General features: G+C 51.2%; 1 protein-coding gene across 8 annotated transcripts in view; it reads left to right on the forward strand.

Moving 5' to 3' along the window:
• The window catches only part of Ldlrad4 (low density lipoprotein receptor class A domain containing 4), a 381,472-nt gene that overhangs the window by 140,854 nt on the left and 220,931 nt on the right, over window positions 1–19,687 (forward strand). The gene's annotated exons all lie outside the window — the stretch shown is intronic.

Here is a 19,687-nt window from a genome sequence, read left to right on the forward strand (position 1 = left end):
TCGGCGGCTTCCTGGGGACTTTTACTTGGTAGCTGAGACCTTCACAGCTGCATGAAGGCCGCTTGGGGACCGAGGGTGACGGAATGATGATTTGTTTGCTGTCTCTCACTCAGTAGGCACCTGGACAAAGCGTGGACCTCTCATGAGTGTGACTGTGTGAATGCATGGCGGTCTTGTGGAGGTCCTCCATCCCCTTCTCCAAGAAACTGTGTCACCTGCAGGTGACGTAGAGGGGAATGGAGCTAGGAAAACTCTCCCAAGAGAAAAGCTAATTGGTGCTGAGCAGCCCCTCCCCCTGCACCTCCGGTTTCCTTCCCCTGGTGAGTGTGTGTGCTCGTGGCCACCGAGGTGGTGGGGCGACTTGGCAGGGCTCAGCTGCCGTCTGCATCTCTCTCCTGTAAATGAGCCCGGGGAGGAGCTGGACATCACAATTGAATGTTGATTTGCCCCCTGGCCGCCAGTTTGCACATTTTGCAGGGAACCACTGGGTCTGGCTGGTGCCCAGAGCCATGGCCTGAGACACAGAGGCCTTTGAATTTGGATCCTGGCTCTTTGTCTGATTCACTTAACATCCCAGGAAGCCACTTAATCCTTTGGGCCTCTGACTCTGAATTTACACCCTGGGGACTGAGAAGTTAAGGAAGCCTCAAGGAGTCCAAGGAGATTTTTTTTTTTCCCAGCTTATATTTTTATTTAAAAGAAAAGATGCTAGGAAAAGACTACCTTCTCCTGTCATGAGACTCCTAAAAGATGTTAACTTTTCACATTTTGCAAAGAGAGTGGGCCAGGTTGTTGGGGTGCCTGGAGAGAGGGGCTGAGGCTCAGGCGTGGGGACCATGTGGATCTGGATTGGAACCGCTTTTCCACTGGCTTGATCTCTGCCCTAGCAGGTCCTCCAGCTCCTTCCATTTCCCTCTGATCGTTTGTGAGTGGATAGGCAGCCCTCTGGCTACACCGCTCCCAGGAGGGCTGAGCGTCCGTCCAGCTCAGCTCCCCTGATGTGGAGTCTCGCAGCATGGAGTCCAGTTGTGTGGCCTGACCCTGCTGCTCCGTGCCCTCACTGTGGGCATGTGGGTCAACTCTAGAGACTTCTCAGCATCCCCCTCTGGGGACGATGTCCAAGGATGTGTGGCCCAGTGAAAATACGCTCAACAGTACAGAGCAAACCTGAGCCCTCTAGATCCATCTTCAGACTTCCAGTCTTGACTCACTTAGCAGGTACCTTTGAGCTGCCTTGGCCTCCTGAGCTGCTGCTGCGTGGACCCCCCCCCACTCCCCTGCAGATGGAGCGCTGTGCCCTGCGGCACCTCTGTGAAATGGCCAGCTGCACCCCTCAGCCTCTCTACTCCTGGGAGGTAGCCCAGAGGACGGGCCTCTAGAAGGTGCCTATAAGGAGGCTCTTGAAGACAGTTCTGAGAAACAGAGGAAACAAGAAAAGGAAGAGCAGCCCAGGCCTAGGAAGAGCCTCCCTCAGGGTCAAAGGCTCCTATCTGCATCTCTTTGCTGGCTCCCGAGGCTCTTGCCATGTGGTCCTCACCCTCTGGAGTCTGGTACTGGGTCGCCGTGGCTCACAGTTGGCCACATGAGGTCCTCACCAGTCCTTGGGGTGCTTTCCGGCCCTCTGCCCTCCAGGAAAGGAAGCCCAGACTGATATGAAGCTCTGTTTGAAATATTCAGAATCCCCAAGTACTGCCTAGAGAGAGGACAATGCCTCTCTCATAGGAAGACCGTGTGAGTGACAGCTGTCATTGTAGTCATCACTGAGGCCAGCCTGGGAACCCCCCATCTCTGCTCAGGGCCAACCTCTTGCCGCCCCACGCAGTTCACACTTTCTTATTGCTTGGCCCATTAGGTCCTATCTTATCAGACGTGGGCCACCTACCAGAATTTAAACTGAGCAATGAATATACCATTTATGGGAACTTCTGGAATAGATGTTTTTAGAATTTTATTCTTTTGAGAAAAGTAGTAAGTGAAATAATTAGAGCATTTGAAAATATATGTATTTCCATACAGATACGTATGAACATACCTGTAAAGGATGTGTAAGTGTAGGTTATGATTTCCAACCTACTATGATGCCTGTTTGTCAGTTTCGTGGCAAGATTCACGGAGTTGAAATTTGGGACGTAGCAGGTGAACTCTTAGTTTTCCCAAGAGCTCCACTTCCCATCGTTGAGTCTCTTCCTAGTGGTGTCTGCCTGCTTGAGTGACAATAACTGTAGCAAAGATCTCAGAGAGCCTGCAGCCTGCTGGGTAGCATGCCTTGGTTGCGTGTCCTTGGTCATTACTCATGACTCTGAGGCTAGTGTGGCTGGGCTGTGGAGCGCACTGGTGTAGCCACAGTTTGGATGTTGTTTATCACAGCCTGGCATGCAAGTGTCCACAGGACGAGGATTTGAGCTTCCCTGTCTCCTTAGGATAAACCACCTGGCCTTTGGAGGTGGGTCCCTATGAGCTGGCTCCCTGCTTGAGCTCTTGTGTTCTCTGTTGTTTGCGTAGTTTGCACAAGGGACCTGTGGCGCAGGGTGACAGGGCTGTTCCTCCCTCCCTGAGCAGCAGAGTGAAGCTGTAGTCTCTGAAGACCAGCTGGTTTTCTCTTCTTATGTTTGTTGATTGAGGTCTTATCCCAGGACAACCGAGCATTCCAAATGTTTTGGGGATTGAAGAGATAGTGATTTTGTTTATTTTCTGGGGGTAATGGGAAAGGAATCTTGCCTTAAATGTTCTAACCCCGGTTGAGGCATTTATTGTTGTCTTCAAATCTTGTTTGGGGACATGGCCAAAGTTACTATGTAATTAACCATATCTCCCCTAACAAGAAATTTGTCACATGATGGTATATGTACCGATTCTCTTTGGAGGTAGAGGCTCAGGAGGCTGCAATTTTAAACTTTTGCATAGTATCTTTTTATGTAGGTGCATTTTAAACTTGCATGCAGGAGCAAAACGGTCAGGTCTACAGATGGGAACTTCACTAACGCCACAATTGGACTTCCAACGGGATCAGTTCATCCTAACTTGCAGGCTGCACTGAAATCCATTTCTTTGTGCGTCCCTTTCACAGCGCGTGAGCTCAGAATCAATGCTTTGTCTCATGTGGCTGAGATGGAGCCACCTCGCCTGGCTTACAGTGCTCCCTGCAAAGTGCCCCAGTAGAGGCTGCCCAAGGACCTTGTGTCTCGCAGACCTTGCTAACATGCCTAACGGTGGAGCGACTGAAAGCTCAAGTGTCCAAGTTCAATTCTTTTCCGTCCTGGCCATCTTGCTGCCTGTCTGTGGTGGCTGAGGTCTGCGTTAAAAAGCAAACTCCTAGTGCCCCTAGGCCACGGAAACAGGACCCCTCTCAGGCTGGTGCCGTCAGGTCTCCCTCTCACACATCCTAATAACCACAGAGATTTGCCTGAGACTTCATGAGCTTCCCCGGGCCTTGGGAAAAAAGCGTCCCACCGGAGCTGGCACTGTCCATGCTCCTGAGGTCACTGGTTTGTGATCCTGGCTCCTCTCTGCCTCCACGCTGCCCTTGGGTACCACAGAGGTTTGTCATAATTTTGTTGGGCTCTTTAAATCATTTCAATATTAGAGGGAGCACAAAACAAAACAGGCAAATGGATCAAATGCCTATAGAAATGATCTGAGTCTTCCCCACGCAAAGGGCAGTCAGATCTGTTAATCAATGAAGGTACTCCATCACTAAGGCAGGAGAGCGTTGGATTCTTAGTCTTCAGTACCTGAGAGAGCTGTTTTGTGGATTCTGGTGATGAGATTTTCTTAGCCACTAAGGACCAAAGAGGAAGAACTATTGCACGGACTGGTTGGGTGTCTGGGTCCCCAGGGACCTCAAGTGGGTAGATGTGGTCTACTAGAGGTGTGGCCAGCCCTCCGTGAGTACAGGAGTGGATTGCTCCAGGCTTCTGGTCCTGCCTACCACCCAGGCCTCAGGTTCTGACTCACCACTGTGGTCTTCAAGGTCACGCCTGGGGCTGACTCATGAATGACCCAACCCACGTTTTCCAAAGCTGCCTGGACTGTAGGAGAGATCAAAAGCCGGTTTGCAATAAAATGGGCAAGGGTGGATTCGTGGCTGAATTGAACCTGTTTCTTTACTATAGAACTTTCCAGAGTATCTCGTATGGGGTTATGTAATGGGAAGGTCTCATGGGCAGGGTTTCCCCCATCACAAGACCTTAAATGCATTTGAAAAGAGCACAGAGCATGGGCTCTCCATAGAGCATCCTCTGGAGGGGCTTCTGTCCCTCGGCCCCGGGCAGCCATCCCCAGCAGACCTGCTCTGAGTGGGCAACACTTTACAGAGCTCGGGGAGAAGCCTGTGAGGAGATTGTCTTCCTTCCCACTTCCTCTCAAGTCCCGCCAACAGCTTTAAGGTGTGGCTTTTATTAGAACTTTCTCCTGTGCCCAAACCTGTGGATTCTTCCTGCTGCCTGAGAATGGTCCAGACTCCTCCGCCTGGAGATCACTGCCCACCTGTGGTGGAATCTCCCTTCCTTCTCTTGCTGTGACCAAAGTTCCAGACCAAGAGGACCCCCATCCATCCCAAAGTAGTCTCTGCGTCTTTCCATCTGCCTCCCCATCTTCAGGATTTAAATCTCCCTTCCTTCTCTTGCTGTGACCAAAGTTCCAGACCAAGAGGACCCCCATCCATCCCAAAGTAGCCTCTGTGTCTTTCCATCTGCCTCCCCATCTTCAGGATTTATGGGGTTCTTGAGCTCCTTTGTACCGTGCACGGTAGAAAAATCTTCCCTCTTGCAACTTAGTGGATGCAGACACGGATCAGGGCTTTTGTGAAATCTTGACTGCTCTTGCTAAACAGAGTTAGGACGGCCCTCAGAGCCTGCTGAGGTGGGTGCTTGGTTTCCAGGCTGCACTGGGTAGACAGGCTGTTTACAGGCCACCTGCCACCGGGGCCTCAGTTATGATCCCGGTTTAATCAATGATGTTGCTTCTGTGTGTAAATAATACATAATTTATGTTATTATTCCAAATGAGCTGCAAACTCCTCTCTGTTTTCTTCCTTGTAAACTATTCTGCTCTGTTCCCAGGGGTTTCCCGCTGTGCCTAATGTCATCTTCCTTTACAGAGGCACCTCAGAGGCCTCCTCTGAGGCCTGTCAGGAGCCTACGCACCCATTTTAAATGATGACCAGAGTTAATTTCTGTGTTCCTTGAAACTCCATTTATTTTAGGGTTACTTACGTATGTACAACATAAGGATTGTTATAAAGGCTTTGTTCTTATAGCGTTAAATAACTAAGACATTATAATAAATTAAACATAAAAATCGCAAAGTAAGAAACATTCCATTTGGTATTGAATCCGACAGCTGAGTTGGTTTTTCTGGAACCTTCCATCCCCAGCTCTTTCTGGGGGAGACTTAAAGTGAGAATGGTTATGTGCTGTGGACATTTGGGTTTTGTACACAGTCACGGATGGTGTGGGTGCTGGACTTACCATCAGGGTAGGTGTTGCTGTGGTTTAAGGTGAATCTCCTGTCACTGAACATCCAGGGCCCAAACGGCCTACAAGTCTCATGAGGTTCTTGGGAAAATGTCAGCTTTGTCCACCTTACTAACGACACCTGGACATCACTGTCACCCCCGAAACGGAGCCATTTGGCTCTGAAGAAATCAGGCTCTGCGGAAGCAGGCAGCTGCTTCCCACATGTGGCTTCTGGTATTTTCTCTCTGGCTCCCAGACCCTGCTCATGCTGGTGTGCGGATGTTGCCAGGATCCTTCATCTTGGATCCTCTCCTGCCGGTTGTGGCAGGATCAGCCTGGAGACCAGAGGGGACACGGCCTCGGGAAGCAGGCAGTCCCGGCTGATCCCTTGCCCTACAGTTCCTGCTCTGATGTCCACAAGCTGGCCGACCTCGCTGAAGCGTGCTTTCAGGACACTACGATAGGTATAAGGGGAGGGTTTGTGTAAGGAGTGAGGGAAACCATTGTGAAGTGACAAAACAGAGCCTGGCATACAGCTGGTGCTCAATAAATGTTCCTGCCCTTCTTCCCTCACATCTTCAAGAGGTTGAGGACACATCCTGGCCTTGGAAGAATCAGGGGTTGCTTTCACAGGCGTTTTATCCCGTGCCTCTGAGGGACAGAGGGCAGGGCAGTGATCTCTGTGTCACTGAGAGGCCTGTCTCACGAGTGTATGCTCACTGTGACTGCACCCGGGGCTGGGGTGGCTCCGATGGCCTTGTGTGCTGCCCGTGGGCGTCTCCAGCACATGGCTTCCTCTCTCGCTCACTGTCTCCTCTCTGAAAGGTCTCTGTCTCTGTGCTTGAGTCGTCCCTGCCACCTGTGCCGAGCTGGCCCTGGGACGGCAGCTTCTTCTCTAGAATCCCGTGCGGTCAGCACAGATCTCGGGGGCTCAAGTTGGCACCAGGCCTCTGCTTATTTCAGGACACCATGTTTAAATGCAAAATCCTCCAAATGGGGTGCTGATGGAAACAAGAGAACATGGGGGTGGGGTCGTGGTCCCAGGAATCATCTTAACCTTCTCTAGTGAATAGGCCGACGTGGACGCGTCCCTCTCTCAGCTAACTTGGGGGTTAGTAAAATATTTCTGGAGTGGTGTAAGAAAGACATCGCTTGGTTCAAGATTTGTCAGGGATGATGATAATAAAAGAGTATATCCTCACAGCAATGCCATGATGCCGTAATTGGATCTTTAGTTCTCTGTTGGTACAATTTTGAGACTGTACAGAAGAAAGTCCGTCAATTCAAGTTTTGGGGGCTGAAGTGCATTTCAGAAAATGTCTTCAAGAAGCCAAAGTAGGGGACGGCCTGCTAGCCCCCAGGAGAGGAGAGAGGGGCATGCACACTCACACTGGGAGTCTCTTCCTCCCCAGGCCCCTCAGCCTCTGCCAGCCGTGGGGGAAGACCAGCCTCAGCTGCGGGTGGTTTGTCTGGCTTCCTAAGAATACCGCACCAAGGTCAGTGCTTCAGAATCTCGCCATCTGTTTCCTGTTATCTAGTCGGCCCAGTCCGGAGGAACAGGATCCTGTGCTGGGGACTCACTGGAGAGCCACAACACCCAGCCGCCCAGACGGTGTGCGGCCCCGAGGGCCCTCTGCTCAGTGCTCCTTCCTCTCAGGAGCAGGATGGGAGCCATGTCAGCATTATCATCAACACTTAGTTTTCTTGTGTGTGATAAACTTTCAGAGAACTCAGGGTGTTTCCCACACCCTTTTGGAATGAGGCCGCCATTGATCTCGGCTTAGACCATTTCACAGAGCTGCTGTCTGCTCTGCCAGGTGCCGTCCTGGAACGGCCCTGGAGGTGAGGGCATCGTCCCAGGCTTGTGGGTCAGAATAACACAAGTCTAGAGAGGCCCTACTCTGGGCCCAGGTGACTCGCTGGTGGCAGCAGGGTCAGGATCCCAATGCAGTACAGTCTCTGATGGAGCACGGGCCTCGGCGTCTCCCACCGAGATGTAGGGTCAGGGAGAACAACCATGGGCCATTTCCTTCAGAATCTAGGTCAGCGCATGAGGGCTGCAGGAAGCAGAAGCCCCAAACTGAACTTGAACTTGAAGCCTTTGTCTGGTAGTGTTGTCCCCTGTATTCTAACCCGGAAAGCAGACTTTGCACATCTGGCTCAGGCATTTTCCTCCTCCTGGTTTTAGAACACTGAGGCGTGGCAGCAACAAGGGGCACGCTGGTGTGCGCGTGCTCAGTGCCACAGAACTGGACGCCAGAGCTGGTTAACAGGGTGCAATTTATGCCCAGTATATTTTGCGACAATAAAAACAATTTTGCAAAAACGAGAAGTGGACTAATACCACTGACTTCAGAATGCTCAGATTGGGCCATAGTCTTGGTGGACTTCTTAAGGGACAGCAAGATGGTGGGTGGAGGGAAGTCTCGTTGTGCTGGGGAAGAGCAGAGCCGGGTGGGTGCCCCTCCACCAACAGCTTGACATGCTCGACTGGCACTCCGCTGTGTCGCTTGGTTGCTTGCGTTGAGGAGAGGCTCTGTGTGCGTGGGCCGCTGTCAGCCCATGCAGCCCCTGCACTTCTTGTCTGGACATGTGTCCCACTCGGCAAGGCCAAAGCCCATGACCTTCCCGCCCTCCCCAGAGGCCACTGATCACTCATCTGCCATTCCTGGGGACTCACTTCCCTACAGCACATTGGTCAGTGTTGCCTCCGGCCTCAAATATGCTTGTGAAAAGAGATGGTAAGTGTAGTTCCCCTGCTCTTGGTGTTTGTGAAGGTAAGTCTGGGGCCCTCTTGCCGTGTTGGTGAGTGGCACAGACTTGGCATCCCGGGTGACTCTTAGCCAGCATGGCCCAGAATTTGGTTGTCCTTCAGGAGCGGGTAGCAGTGGAGGTGGAGATGCTGGGGATGTGCGTGGAAGCCAGGAAGCCCCGGAAGTCCCCTCATGGGAAGCACAGGAGTGGGGCGGGGGCTGCACGGTTCTGGGGTCTCCTCTGGTCATTGTGGGTTCTGTTGTGATTTGGGAAAATGCATTGCCTCCCTGGCTGTCCTGTGTGGCCTGTTGAGAAAGAGGAGACTGGCATAGAGAAGGTGCCCACGTAGCTGTGAGAGAGACTGCTGTGACCTCCCCAAGAGTGTCCAGCTTGATGGGGGCAGGAACTGACATTTCAGCTGTTGTTAAACAAACAAACAAAAAACCCAAACCCCGAGTTGGTACAGGACTTTCCTTGCTGGCTCAGCAGACCCCATTTCCTATACCTGGTACGTCTCTTGGGTAATGTTGTCGGAGTTCTTTCTTGTCCCTAAACGTGGTTCTAGCTGGACCCACCTCTGCCCCACCGACTGGCTAGCTGGTGCCCTGGATCTGTGGCTGAGGCCCCCTGAACTGCTCTCTGGCCTTGAACTCTTTGGCCCAGCTTCCTTGCGTGTGTGTTGAGGGCAGCTGTCCTGCATCGGCCTGGCCTTGGGGGCTGCCCAGTGTGGGGTTTAGCAGTTGGTAGTGTGCAGGAGGGATCCTGCAGCAGACTTCTGGGAGCAGAGCCCTGCCTCACACTCTTCTAGCCACTTGGTGCACACTGAGACCTCTGGGTGCCTCCTGTCCTGTCCACCCTGAGCCTCCAACCCAGGGGACTGCTCGCCCTCAAGAGTATGCGATGGCTGAGCTGTTCCTAAAGAGGGGAAGACCAGCCCCCATGGGTGTGTGGACCTGCGTTATCACTAGCACTAGACCCAGGCCAGGCCAGCTCCCTGCAGGGCAGGGGAAGACTTTTAAAATGTACACTTGACATTTCAAATACGTCACTTTACAGATTCAAGAGGAGAGCAACACTTAAGTTCTCTGTGGCAAGTCCTCAGATGGGACGACCTTCTGCCCCTTCCTTCCCATCTAGAAGTCTGTGCCATCTCTGTCTCTGCAGAAGGAACTCGGTCACGAGTCCTCCCTGTGGCCCTAGCTTCCTCCCTTCTGGGTTACCCTACTTCCTCCTCACATGTCCTGCTGCGGGATCCAGCCCCTTCCTCCCAGAGCAGCCGAGGACGCAGGAACCCCCTGGTCACGGGTCCGTCTGCGTGTGGGTCAAGGTGGGTGAGCTCCAGGGAGCTCTGCCCTTTGGGGTCTCTTAGCCAGTGTGATCCAAAGCTGTGTCCTGTGTTCTCCTGAGTCTCCTGTTCTCCTGGGGGTCCCTCATGGATACTTACACACTCACTCGCCCCTGGGGGACCCATGTATTTGGTTTCTTGGAGGCTCTGAAGCCTGTCCAGGTTCCCTGGCCCAAGGTTCTGCTGCTGCCCATTATCATGGCCTCCTCTCATCCCTTCTGGCTTCCTGCCCAGGCCCAAAGCCCACCAACACGTAAGGGTTGGAGCCTGTCACTGTGCCTTCCTGAGTAGGGGCCGTGTGCTCCAGGTGTACAGAGGCTGCAGGAATGTCACAGGTAAACTTGGTTCCTTTAACCTGGGCCACAAAGTAGCTTTGTCTTTAGCCTCTCTGCATGGAAGCAGCTGGGATGTATTCTTGTGGATGATAACGGAAGCCAAGGGAGGGGTGTATTTATTCAAAGATGGTGCACAGCCTGACCAGGAGGCTGGGGACATGCTGTATGGACTGTGTGTTGAAGGACAGGGTGGACACGTGCTCCGAGGCTGAAGTCTGGAGAGCTTTCCCAGCAGACAGGCAGACAGGGGTGGAAGGGGACCCGGGGACGGCATGGGTGCCCAGGCCCTAAAGTCAGGTGTGCCATCATGGCCCCTCAGCCCTGCTGGCTGCCTCCTGGAGGGTCATTGTTACCTCAGCTTGAGGTCTGACTTCCCTGACTCGAGCTGTGGGCTTTCCTAATTCTGCTGGGGTTCGGAGCAGATAAACAGTGTGTCCCCGGTGGCCGTGTACGCTTGAGACGGTAGATGGCCCATTCTGGGAGGCTGGGTGGTGCTAGTGCAGTTCTGGTCCCAAAGAGCCAGGTCTCGAGAGGCTGGGGCTGGGTCAGCTGTGCTGCCACCCCCAACCCTCCGTGCTATAGATGGACGTCAAAGGGGCCACTCTGTGGGCAACCATATTTAAAGAGAAGACATTGTGATAATTGTCACTAGTGGGAATTCAGGAACATGGCCATGGTGTGGAGTGTGGTAGTGTGGGTGGCTAGCCTTTCCTCAAATGCTTCTTATCTAGCTGTCAGACTGGTCCTGTTGATTCTCATAAGACTACAACATGAAGCCATTGACAGGTGTCATCACACACCTGTGCCCACCCCTGGGTTGAAGCCTGGGCTCTGGACCCTTGCTAAGTGGCGTCACTCCAAGAAATGGGCCTTGATATCCAAATCAGCTTTAAGGTGCTTTACACATTTTGCTTGAGAGAGAGAGAGAGAGAGAAAGAGAGAGAGGAGACACAGGTGTGCTTAAGTGCATGTGGCCTCTGATTTTGGACTGCCTGAGTTCACGCCCCGGCCCTGCCCTATCAGCCTGAGTGGCGTGGAGTGAACAACTTCATCTCCCTGAACCCTGCTCTTATCTATAACAGGGTAAAAATGATAATAGAGTTTAGAAGGTTGTTGGGGAAAAATACACAAATTCATGCCGATAAATCGCCCAGGACTGTGTTGACACGTGGTGAGCATTGACAAGCACCTGCTGTTGCTCCACAGATGCCTGCTCTCGCAGCAGGACTACGGCCCCACGCTGTTTGTAGCCATGACTCACTTCACGACACAGTTGGCCCCAGGGGCACATTTGCTGCCTCTGAAGACCTCAGTCCACGCCCGCAGGTCCATAGGAGGCATCCCCTTTGCTGATGGCTTTGAGGCTGTTTCCAAGAGGACTTTCTTAAAGGTTTTCAGTGATGATGGTCTAAGTGGAATTCACAATCATATGCTCTCTGGCTCATTCGTCAATGTTCTACAACAGCAAACAAGCCTCTCGTCCTTGTGTGCGCCTCCTAAGTGGACTCTGATGGTCCCGCTGATGTGTGTTCTGCAGGTATCAATCAAGCTTGCGGCTCGGGAGGCTGAGGCAGGAGGATCTCAAGGTCAAAGCCAATCTCAGCAAAATAAAAGCAAGGTGCTAAGCAACTCAGTGAGACCCTGTCTCTAAATAAAATACAGAACAGGGCTGGGGATGTGGCTCAGTGGTCCAGTGCCCTTGAGTTCAATCCCTGGTATCCCCCTCAAAAAAGATTGGCCTTACCCACAGCTAGCATCTTTATTACATGCATGTCATTTAGACCCAGTTTCTTTTTTGCTACACTGTGTAACAAAGCAGAAGTCGTTCCACAGGGTAGCATACATGGTAGTAAACAGTTTGGATTTGTATCCTTCCTGCTCTTCTTCACCTGTGATGATTTTGCTTGGTGTGAAGAAAGAACATTCTAGCCCATCTGCACTGATGCTCTTTACTGACTTTTCTTTTTTTCTTTTTGTTAATGGATTGAACTCAGGGGCACTTAACCATGGAGCCACATCCCCAGCTTGTTTTATTTTTCATTTTGAGACAAGGTCTCAATAAGTTGCTGAGGCTGGCCTTGAACTTGTGATCCTCCCGCCTCAGGCTCCCAAGCTGCTGGGATCACAGGCCTGCACCATGGCGCCTAGCTGACTTTGGTTGATATTTTATGCAAGGCACTAAGCTAAGTGCAGGGAAACGACTCTCCAAACATTTCACTTAAAGGCAAGATGTAATTTACTTGGATGGAAGGCTTCTTCAGGGCCATGTCCTTGTCATATATGTTTGCATAATTATTATTTTAGCATAAGGGAAAACAGGGAAGCATGTGAGATGTGATTTTATTTCTGCCTATGAAATGTGCCGCGGAGTTGCTTTTTAATCCTCCATGTGTCCCTTTAAGATCCTGGAGGCCTGAAGGGATTTCGGTTTCTAGTAGGAAGTCGGCCTGGGTCAGAGTCCAGGGGTGAAGGTCCTGGGGTGGAGCCTCCACCTGAGCCTCTGTGTAGCTAGCCCCGTTCACAGGTAAGCGGGCAAGACTCTGGGAAGGTAACGAGAAAGAGACACCCCAGGATGGGGACAGACTTGATGGCCGCAGCCTGTGACTGGAAAGGAGACAGGCTCACCCAGCCCCAGCTGCACATGTGTGTTCTGTGAGCCCTCCAGGATCGGGAGCTGGTGTGGCCGCCCATGTCCCTGTGCTCGCTCCTCCTCTGGAAGCACGTGGACCAGGAGAAAGCCTTATTTTATGTAAGGATGAAGGAGGAGTGGACTCGGTTTGTTTATGGGTCCCTAGGTCCACTCCGAGACTCGTTTCTTTGACAACCGTTTATTGAATACTTGTTGTATACCAGGCATGGTGGTGGTTTTGGGGACGCAGGGATGAATAAGGGACAGCTTATGTCTGTGTCCATGAAATTTACACGAGGGCCAGGGAGGTGGATGATAAAGATGTGAACCTGGAGGTCATGCCATTTCACACAGCAGTCGAGCCTCATCGAAGACAGAGGAGGGGCCAGAGAGGAGGGAGGGCTGAGTGCCAGGTGGGCGGGAGCACGGGCGGGAGCTTGGGGTCGAACAGGGCCCGGGGTTTGAGCGAGCGGCAGGACATCAGCCCAAGTGGTCATGTGCTCAGCAGCGGGCTGGGCAGGGAGCAGTCGCTCTGCTTTTGTCCTTTCCAAAGGGAGGGAGAATCTTGGTAATAGCTATAAATGTGAGCTACTCCTGTTTGCTCTATATTTAGCATATTTATATCATGTCTTTTTTTGAATGGTTGCTTTTCAAAACTTCCACCATTTCCCAAACACTGAGTCCACCAGAAGGGCTTCTCTATTCAAGGTCACTTCGATTTCTATATTTTCTGGCACTTGGCAGTCACATGGTACCCACGTGTTGATCTCCATGTGATTGGAACAGCTGTGAGTGGCTGAGCAAGTCATCACTGTCACTGAGAACTGTGAGACACGGGGGCCTCTCAGGGGCTCCCTGCTGTCTTCCCACTGGCTCCCCATGATGGGGCCCCCAGGCCTGGGGGAGCCTGCGTTTCTCCCCAGCCATTGAGGGATGTGGGGAGATGAAGACATCTGCTCAGTCTTTGACGTGCAGGCTGCAGTTATGTGGGGCCAGACACCTGGAGCCTGGATCTGCTTTCAGGCCTGGGTCTCCTCACCTGCACCAACCTGGGTCTCCTCACCTGCACCAACCTGGGTCTCCTCACCTGCACCAACCTGTTCCCCAGGATGCGTGGCTTGTGCAGGTGTTCCCGAGTCTGTTGGTCACCCTGATGTGCTGTGTCTCTTCCCACTTGAGGACATCTGAGGCCCTTCACATTTTCAGCATTAATTACTGCCTTTGGAAATGATGTGAACCCCCAAACCTGCCTCTTCCCTTTTCCAACCTTCTCTCCAAGCTCCTGGCCCTGGGGTCCTGGTGGCTTATACCTTCCTGAACTTCTTGCGCTGAAGTCAGCTACAGCCTCTGGCCCCTTCTGCACCACCCAAGGTCCCCTGAGTTCCTGCTTCTGTACAAACATCCCGTGTGCAGAAACCTTCTGCCTGGCGTGAGTCGTTGCCTGGTAGCTAAATCCTGAATGACAGGATTTTATCTCTCGTAACATGAATAATTTGTATCATCTAGATATGTTACGAAAACACATTTTTTGGCACTGCAGGATTTTTTTTTTCATTAAAGAGAGATCTATGAAAAATGTAAAAGTCTAGATTTTTAGGTGAAAAACATTGCCACTTTCGGGATGCTAAATCTGAATCTATTCCTGTGACAAGCAGTCACAGAAGTTTCCAGTTATATAGCTGTTCATAATACTTTGCTTGTTTCTCAGCAAAGAGCTAGAAAGGAAGTAGGACCCCCATTCCCAGCAAGTGCAAGGAACTAGGCTCTGCCTACAACCTCAGTGACAGGCAGATGCAACTGCCATCTCCAAATTCACAACCATGGCATGTCTCACTGTGTATTTGTATCTCTTTTGTTTCCTTCATCATCATTATTTTGTCCTTTTGTGTATTAAAAATACTTTGCAGTTAGTTTTTAGGCAGTAATCAGAGGCGTAAATTGAGCACACAAGATGCCAAATGTTTGTGATGATCTGGGGACTCTTTCTTACCTTGGATTCTAACTCAGCCAACCCAGAGATTCTTGGCGAATGGATAAATGTGAACAAGAACGGAAACCACTAATCATAGTGTCTTGGGCTTTTATCAGAATTTGGAAGAAGCGAGGAAATGCATGCTTATCTGATTTACAGATGACAGGAGGTTAGAGGGATTGCTCACTCGTTGGCTTGCGCGATGCACTGAGAAAGATAGCAGCATTCAAATAGGCAAACCAGTCCCCAGACGGCACGTGGCTGAAGGAGAATGGCACGTCCTATGATGAAATTAAAATGATGTTTGAAAGAGTATTTCCTGCCTTCGAGAAATTCTTATAGTGTATTTTTAAGCTAAAAAAAAAGTAGGTCATGGAATAATATGAAGATGATTCATATTCAAAGAACAGTCTGTATAGATGGATAGAATAATATTAGAGGTGGATTTTGCTTTCTTGTATTTGCTTATCTGTATCTGCCACATTTTCTTTTTTAAAGTAAAAATGAAAATGCTTTATAAAAATAATGGGTCCATAGTAACTGTTCTTTTGTGGTATAAAAAAAAAAAATCAGTGGCTGTGCCGGTTCTGGCCTGGCGTGTTGGGACCAAGACTGCTTACTGCTTGTGAGGTCGCATGCTCTGCTTCGGCCTTGGAATGGAGAAAGGTGCGTGTTGGCAGTCTTTCCCGATGTGGCAGGGTGGCCTTGGGGCAGTTCCTTCGCCTCTCTGGGCCTCAGTTTCTCTTTGGAATCAGGGATTCAGGTGACCTCCGAGACGGCCTTCTGAACTGTGTGATGTGATGTCTTTGTGTCCCTGGGCTGTGACCTTCTTTACTTGTGTTTCAGCAGCCGCCGTCTTAGTGCCTTGCAGAACCTTCATGGGACCAGGCGTCTTGACAGAATTTTGGGTGTAAAGGAGAGAATTCAGCCCGGGCCTGATACCTTTTATCTTTAACAAGGGGTCATGGAGGGACAGTGACCCCAGAGCAGGTTTTTTCCTGTCTGAGTAGCTGAGGATGACTTTGTGTGGCCAGAGGCAGGAGGAGGATGTTCCGGTGAAGCCGAGCAAGGGCATCTTGACACGCTCTGTCCAGGTGATGGCGATGTCTGGGTCAGAGGAGCTGGCCAGGGGCCGAGGGACATGGAGGTGAAGATCCTCACCCCATGGCTGCTGTGTCCTAGGAAATGACTGCTACCTCTCCTAAGTGTATTTTTAAAAAGGGCCAATTATTTCAAACACTGCTATTTCTAGTGTCCTCTAGGGTGGAGGGGTGCGCTGGGGACAGGGTTCTTCCAGAACATCTTTGGTACGTACTTGAACACCCTGAACTTGACCCCGAAGGTCAGGGTGCATGCTGCCTCGCAGGCTGCTCTCCTTGTCACATCCTTCTGCATACCCAGTGCTCCTGCTGCTTCCCAAGGCCGGTGTCCAGGTGTGCGCAGGATGCCGTGGACAGGGGGGTATGCAGCCACACCCAGCCTATAGTCCCATGACACTGTGACCTGTGTGCTTCCACGGCAGGCCGAGATCCTATGAGCACACTCGATGACCCTCCCCATTAGCACAGCCGAGTTCCAGGTGCTGTGCCTGGCACAGATGTGGCTGTGTGGAGCTGGGGAGCACACTCGGTTTACAGAAAGGGAAAACTCCTAACTCTTTTCATGGGAACTGATGCCAAGGAAGATTTTCCCCCAAGCAGGTATGCCTTCGTGGTGATTTCAAATTTGTGTTAAGATTTTTTTAAAGTAATTGTACAGATTCAGGACTTATGTTCATGTCCATTTCTTTGTCTAGGATACTTCCAAAATCCATGCAAAGAACTGAAATCACACGTCTAGCATGTGAGCTTTAAAGTAATAAAAGAAAACAACAGGTGATAGTAACCTCGTGAAGAATTATTGATAGAAAAGCAGATGTGACCCAGTGACCTCCATGATTTTCATTCACAGATGTACCACCTGTCCCTGGTACCTGGGAACCTCTGTGAAAGGTCATGGATGTCCTAACCAGGGTTGCAAATTTGTTTTTGATGAACAGGTGTAATAGTGATGAACAAATGCAATGTTATTGGCTACCACTTAATTATTTATATGCCTTGAATTGGTGCTGTGCTCAGCACTTCATAGAAAGTCTTTCTTTCTTTGTTCCTTTCTTTATTTTTGTACCGGGGATTGAACCCCGGAGTGCTCAACAACTGAGCCCCATCCCCGGCTCTTTATATATTATTTAGATTCAGTGTCTTGCTAAGTTGCTTAGGGCCTCACTAAGTTGCTGAGGCTGGCTTTGAACTTGAGATCCTCCTGCCTCAGCCTCCAGAGCGGTTGGGATTATAGGCATTGACCACTTCTTCCTGCCATTGAAGCATGTTTTTAAAAGTTAAAAAAAAGATAAGTGTCTTATTTAATCTTCACAGCAACTTTCAGAAAAAGGTATAAATCCATTTGATAATGCAAAAACCTAGGACTTAGAGACAGTTATTGGACGGTAGAGTTGGAATTTGTACCCAGGTATTCAGACACCAAACCTGTGCCGTTAACTAGACCGTGAGATCTCCTGGAATACCACGTTCACAAGGGAGGATGTAAACTGGCAAGTTCACTGCCGTGTCTTTGAATATAACACTGGGCACGATGATTTGATCTCAGCCACAGCTGTTTTCTACATACCATGTCAGAAAAGTGGGCGGGAAAGTCACTTGGAACGAGAGAACCCGTGTGCGGGCCCACAAGCGTTTTCACGATTGAAGCGTTTTCCCTGCTCACAAGTTCTAGAGCGCACAGCCCTGGCCTGCCGTGACCCGGGAGAGTGAGGAGGAGCTGTGGAGGGAGCAGCCCCAGGGCCCTGGCCCCTTTCCTGCCTCTGCCCTCCACATATACGGCCCCCTTCACTATGGGAGACGGTTCCTCCCTAGGTCTGCCTTGGACTGAGCAAAGAGTTCCTGTGTGGTCTTGCTGTGTGACTTTTGAAGCATCAATTTCGTATTTCTTTGTGGTGGGTCAAGTCACCTTCCACCTGTGGATGTCAGTGTGTGGCCTAACAGAGCCACCTCCCCACACCAGCCTCGCCTCGCAGCCTTGGCTGGGCCTTTGCGTGGGACATCCCAGCTGCTCGGTTGGCAGATGACAGCTGGTGGGCCACCCCCCGGGCTTTGGCACCTTCCAGCTCCAGGCCTGGGTCTGGACGCGGAAGGGTGCTGAGGGACTCAGGGCTGGATTTTGCAAGTCTTTGGGTTTCTGGCAATGACAGTGACCTGCAGAGGAGAGGCGGAGGATCTGTGTTTATTAAGAAGTGACATGATGACGATGGTGTGTGCGGTGTCATGCAGAACCTCTGGGCGACGGTTCAGGGGGACAGGTCCTCTGCGCCCCGTCGCTGGCATGGAATGCATGATGGCTTCGCTTCGTGGGGAAGTGCTTCCCCGTCCTGCTGGACCCGCCTGCTCTGAAATTCCTGGACATGCTTCATCTTTCTCCTGCCTCTGAAGGGGCAGACGGGAGTGGGGCGGGCCAGGCACTGGGAACCCCGACAAGGTGGGCCCAGCCGAGCTGAGGTCCTCCTGGCACTGAGTGGGGGCCAGCCACACCCAGCGGCACTTTGTGGCTCCTCAAGGTGGGACTTCCCTGTACTGGTCCTCACCTGCTCTGTGTGAGAGGAGGGAGTGGCCAAGGGCCCCCCAGGCCTATGGGACACAGTGCGCATCCTTGGAGGCCGTCTGTCCGTGAGCAGAAATAGGACGGCCAGGGTGTGGCAGGGGAAGGTGGATTTGAGTCCTTGACCTTTGCAGACCAGATGCTGATTCGGCAATAAAATAAAATGAGTGTTTTTGAATGGCCATTGGAGGCGAGGCCTGGTGGCCTCTGCTTCTTCGTCTGTCCCCGTAAATCAGATGAGATCGGGCACGTTCGGGGTGGTATGGCCATAGACTGTCCCTGTAAATCAGCAGAGTCTGATGCTATGCAAGAGCATAATAATCAAGGCACCTGGTGACCAGGTGGTGGGCACCCCAAGACTCTCTTCTGTTTTCCTTTGCGGAGTGTTCTGGGTGACATGAGGTTACATTTGGAAGAGCGCCTTGTCTGGTCTGTGGGAACATTAGCATGCCTTTTTGCTGGAGGCCACTTGCTCAACCAAGAAAGGCCACCAGAATCGACGCCTCAGGTTCTCTGATTCACTTGCTCTTAGAGGCAGATAAACAATCCAGCTGGTAGGAGAATGTGGCTTCCGCCTCACATAATAGTGGGTTAATTGGGAGCAGTGTGATATCTTGCATGAACTTTGTGCAGTGATGTGAATCACCTGCAGTGCAGGGGTCCTGCTTTTGCAGTGGATGCCGTCACCCCTCAAGTCACTTCCATGTGTTCACCACCAGTTCTACTTTGCACCCAGAGTGCCAGGGCACTGACACTGTGCAGGAGCTAGACCATGCCAGGTTTTCACCTTTGGTGGAGAGGACATTCGGAGCTCCAAGACCCTCTTCTGAGCTGAGTGGGAGGAACGCACCTGGCTCTCCAGGAGGGATGACCTGCGAGTTGATGGGGTGGTGGCCGCCTCTCTGTGCCTCTTCCCACTCTCTGCCAGGGCTTCCAGTTATATATCTGTGTACCTCTTATTAATGTCTGTCTCCATGAGTTTCTGAGGGCAGAGACGAGTCCCCTGTACTGATGGTACCCCAAGAGCTCCAGCACCTCCCATGAAATGGGGCTCCAGAAATATTGACCAAATAAGTGAATGAGTGGACTTCTTTGGGGGTAATTGGGCAGTGCCTATAAAAACATGGAGGCATGAAATGTGATTCTGGGAAAGTATTTTTTTTAAGTATTTCTTTTAGTTGTAGATGGACACAATACCTTTATTTATTTATTATGTGGTGCTGAGGATTGAACCCAGTGCCCCACATGTGCTAGGCAGGTGCTCTACCACTGAGCCCCAGCCCCAACCCCGATTTCCGCATCTTCAAAGCTGGAGTAGGACTCATGATTGTTCAGCTCTTACTTGTGTTTTCTATTTCTTGTTGACACATAGAATAGCATCTTATATCACCTTAAATTCAACTAAATACAGCATGTTCAGAGAACAGAGTTGGTGAGGTGTGACCCCATGGGAAAACCGTCAGGGGAAGGCACCTGACTTTCAGCAGCGTCCGCGTAGACATGGAACGCCTGTTCCTCTTTCCCCCTGAGACAGCTGCTCCCGCT

The sequence above is a fragment of the Urocitellus parryii genome, chromosome 13, assembly GCF_045843805.1.
Source record: "Urocitellus parryii isolate mUroPar1 chromosome 13, mUroPar1.hap1, whole genome shotgun sequence".
Lineage (NCBI taxonomy): Eukaryota > Metazoa > Chordata > Mammalia > Rodentia > Sciuridae > Urocitellus > Urocitellus parryii.